We start from the raw sequence: 3,928 nt of genomic DNA on the forward strand, positions 1-3,928 counted from the left end.
CCCCAGCTTCTTCTACAGCCCCTTCCTCCAGGACCCCCACTTTCTCATCCTTTTGTTTGGGGGTCCATCTCTCAAAGATGCATTTGCACCCTTGAATTTGCCTAGTCTCTTTTTGTACCTGCAGATACAGCAACCACAGCATCCTGTGATAGCATGTTCACCAACTGTGCCTGTAGGGTTTTTTCTGTCTGCTTTACGCTGACCTTCTTTAGCACTGTGTACCCCCATATTGTGGTGGGTGTTTGGCTGCCACCCTGAGTCAAAGGCTTTGGAAACCCATCAGTGATGGCTCAGTGCACCTCAGTGAGTCTGCAGGGGGTGTGTGATGTGCTGACTATGCCTGGGAACACAGCTGGGCACCACAGCCCCCCACACCTGCACCACTGGGCTGTGCTGCTCCTTTGGGTCCCCAGGATCAGTGCCTAGGCCCAGTCCCTTGTTAACAACTACTTTTTCTATTTGACTTCACCCCTCCTTTTACTTCAGTGAAAGTTACTTCACTTACTTTACTCCTGTTAGCTCTTTACCATATTGCCTTTCTCTTTCCAATTTCTCCAGCTCTTCCAGCTGATCCACTGCAGACTGGCAGACAGGGGAAGCTCCCCAACAGCTTCAGCTGAAAAAGCAGCCACAAAGTTATCACTCACTGACTTTCTCTGCTACATCATCCTCCCCATCTGCCACTTTTGTACCCTTGTTGTCAGCATTCCCACTGATTTCCTAGCTGCCTTTGTGGCTTTGGTATATTTAAAGAGCCTTTTATCAGCAGCTAGAGCATCCTTGGCAAAGCAATTTACGGATTCTTATTTTTAGCCCTGTTTCTTTCCTGTTTAATTGTGACCTGACATGTTTTATGGGTTTCTTTGTTCTTAGACCACTTTGGGCTTTTAGTGTGGGTTTGGGGATTTTTTTGACAAGTTGCTATAAAAATCAGTGTTTTCAGCTCACACCCCAAAACGTGGGAGAGGTCAGTTTAGTCCTGCTGGGAACCCTTAGTAAGCAAAGCTACTCCATCCCTCCCACAACACCAGACATGCCTTTGAAACATTACTGGGCTGAAAGGCTGAAGGATGGGAAATTTGGATAAAATAGCAACTGATGACTTTGCAGTTGCCAAACTTGACAAATGTCAGTCCTCCTCTCACAGGAGGGACAGATGAGGCAGCGCTATGCTTGCCTTGCTGTAGATTGTGGGTTATTGAACCACAAATTACCAGCAGGATCCTCTGTCTCTGGGTTGTACCAAGGTCCAGTCACCCTCCTGGGTGCTGCTTTCATGTGCAAGTTTGGATGCTGGGCTTTGCTGGGGAATGTGTGGATGCAGAGGTTTAGGGCTCAGTTTTGAGGCTGGTTTCAGGTATAAGCAGTGCTAACAGCAGCAGGCCTGATCACCCCACCCATTCTTACCCTGCCATCCCATTACATTCCTGAGGTGCAGCTCCTCTCAGGCAGCTGCCCAGACCCAGGTTCTTATCCCACTGCCATCCTCAGCACCTACCATGCCCCTCCCCTCTCACCCCACATTGCTTGAATGTGTTTGGGTATATCCTAATAGATGGAGAATGGCACGTGATTGAAGCTATCCCAATATTCCCAAGCAAGTATGTGTTATAACCAGGCAAACCTCTGTCCCAGTTCCTTTAGCACTGTTTAGCACAGCCTGTGAAGACAGGCCAAGCAATTGCACTCTCCAGAGTGACTTTTGGTCTAGGATAAAAGTAGGTGGCAGACTTGAGTGGCAGCAACTTCCCACCTCCTCCACGGGTCATGTGCCAGCAGGATACTCAGCTTCTCAAGGACACACTGCACCTCAAGGGAGAAGATGGATGGGAGAACCCAGGGTGCAAAATGATTTGTGGCAGATCCCTGGAGCCTCTCAGCCTGCCTGCAGGCATGTCCACACTCACACTGACAGTGAGGGTCCAACTCAGCTGCCTTTCCTATGCCTACTTGGATTTTGAAGGATAGGCAGCTGAAACAAAGCATGAGTCAAGAGGGAGCAGTCATAAAACACGACAAAAAGCTATTTTCCATGATCACATTTCCCAGAAGAGTCACACGTTGCTAATAGACAAACAGAAGTGAAATATCTGGGAGTTTGCCCTTTCGGTACAGAATTCCAGTCCAGATAAAAGCCCTGTAGCAGCCTTTGAAATGCTAAAAAGGAGCAGGCTCACAGTGGTATCTGATAGCCGCTCCCCAGCACGGGCTAAATGAGAACTGGCTGCAGTTGCAGAAATTAGCTTTGAATTAGAGCAATGAAAATTCCTCTGCAGTTAAATGATGCAAACACCTGACTATTTTTGCTGCTTTTATTACCAGTGATAGAACATGTTGGGATATCACACCCTCAATAAAGTTTTACTGCATTAAAGTTTCATTTCTCATTCAGCCTTCAGCTGCATTTCCAAACTCTATTGCTTTGTAAAAGAACAGGAGATAACACTTAAAAGCCTTTCCACATGCCTCTGTAGCAGGTTACTATTTGCATGTATTTTATGCATGGATCCAGACAATTTACCTCAGTGAAAGACCACGATGACCATTCCAGTGGGCTGTTACTGTTGATATAGAAAAACCTTTTTATTCAGCTCCATGTAAGCCTAAGTTTCAGTCTGCCATACAAAGATAGGGAGGAGGAGGTACCCAAACAAAAGTAGCCAGCTGAATGAAGCTGAGCTTCATGACTTTTGGACAGTTTCTGCCTTTATCCCATCCATTTTCCAGTGTCTCAGCCCACGCAAACTTCCCCAGATGGAGCCTGCATGGGTTAAACAGAGTGCTACAGACAGCGGAACCTTTTCCTGTGCTGAAAAGTCAGAGAAAAGGGGGAAAGGAAAGGACTGAGCAGAAGGATTAGAAGCTATTAGAACCTTCACCCAGGTTGTTGTGGAGACACACAGGGCTCAAAGAAAAAGAAGGGAGCAGCAGGCATGGGGGGTCACACATTAAAGGGGGGGCAGAGCTCATCCAGTTTGCAGGGCTTTTCTAACTGGAGGAAGAATGGGTCTCTCTGCCTCTTGTTAAGTGTAAACACTTTGCCTTGCTTTGCTCCTCACAGGCGAGTACTCTCAGAGGAAAAGTCAAGAAAATAAGACCAAATCCCTCCCCATCCTTTGAACAAGGTATCATGAGCAGTTAAATCCAGCTAGCCCTGCTCCCATGGAGCCATGCTGAGCATGCTGAGATGCACACAGATGGTGGGGTTGGCTGAGGCCACCAGAACCTGGGCTCTTACAGACCCTGCCAATGGCAGATGCTGTGCAGCCGGGTGACAGCAGCAAAGCGGACAGGAGTGAACTGGAAGGAAGAAACAGTGAAACCTCAGAAAAACAAGAGGGAGAAAATAGCACCTTTTCTCACCAGGCTACTTCTGAGAAAGCAGGGCCTACCTTCTTTTGCTACAGAAGCCACATGAGAAAGATCAGGACTGTTTAGTTCTCAGCTTTCAATCACTTAACTGGCAAGTGGGAGCTGGTTTTGGTCACAGAGAGCACTGGAAACAAGCAGCTGCATGGACATCCTGGTCACCTCTGCAGCCACATACAGTGTTCTCTACCACTGACCCCCAAACTTGTCATTTAAACTGAAAGACACTTTTGTTTTTCATCTGGGCCATTAACAGCTGCCATCAGACAGAGCAGCTTGTCCAGCATTTTCAAAGGAAACCCAGCTGCACTGACTACCCAGCTCCCACCAAAAGCAACCACTGAATATTGGTGCCAGTCTCACAACAATAAACATTTTAGCTTCTGTAATACTTAATAACATTTCTGAACTTCCAAGTGAAAGCTGGGTGCTGATGTGCTGATGTAACTAGTCTGTGCACACTTGTGTCTAAACTCTGCACAAATTTTAACATAAAATAGTCTCTGGAGTTTAAAAAAAACCAAAACACATCACTGGGAGGAATATAAGAAAGCCTTGG

The sequence above is a fragment of the Corvus hawaiiensis genome, chromosome 7 (genome assembly GCF_020740725.1).
Source record: "Corvus hawaiiensis isolate bCorHaw1 chromosome 7, bCorHaw1.pri.cur, whole genome shotgun sequence".
Lineage (NCBI taxonomy): Eukaryota > Metazoa > Chordata > Aves > Passeriformes > Corvidae > Corvus > Corvus hawaiiensis.